The following is a 597-nucleotide window of genomic DNA, read 5'->3' as shown; positions in this document are numbered from 1 at the left end:
GAGCGCCTGTAGTCCCAGCTACTAGGGAGGCTGAGGCAGGACAATGGCATGAACCCAGGAGGCGGAGCTTGCAGTGAGCCAAGATCGTGCCACCACACTGCAGCCTGGGCGACAGAATGAGACTCTGTCTCTAAATAAAACAAAACAAAACAAAAGTAAAAGATACACCACTGGGCATGGTCTTTCACCCCTGTAATCCCACCACTCTGGGAGGCAAAGCCTGGTCGATCACCTGAGGTCAGGAGTTCAAGATTAGCCTGGCTAACATGGTGAAACCCTGTCTCTACTAAAAATGCAAAAATTAGCCAGGTATGGTGGCACACTCCTGCAGTCCCAGCTACTCGGGAGGCTGAGGCAGGAGAATCACTTGAACCCAGGATCACTGCAACTGCAGTGAGCCGAGATCATGCCACTGCACTCCAGCCGGAGTGACAGAATAAGACTCTATCTCAGAAAAAACACAAACAAGCCGGGCGCGGTGGCTCAAGCCTGTAATCCCAGCACTTTGGGAGGCTGAGACGGGTGGATCACGAGGTCAGGAAATCGAGACCATCCTGGCTAACACGGTGAAACCCCGTATCTACTAAAAAATACAAA

General features: G+C 51.8%; 1 pseudogene; it reads right to left on the bottom strand.

Annotated features, from left to right (window-relative positions):
• LOC105519967 overlaps positions 1 to 597 on the bottom strand; it is a 53,759-nt pseudogene that overhangs the window by 37,044 nt on the left and 16,118 nt on the right.

Source organism: Colobus angolensis, unplaced genomic scaffold, assembly GCF_000951035.1.
Source record: "Colobus angolensis palliatus isolate OR3802 unplaced genomic scaffold, Cang.pa_1.0 Scaffold365, whole genome shotgun sequence".
Classification (NCBI taxonomy): Eukaryota; Metazoa; Chordata; class Mammalia; order Primates; family Cercopithecidae; genus Colobus; species Colobus angolensis.
This window is presented reverse-complemented; position numbering and strand designations above follow the sequence as displayed.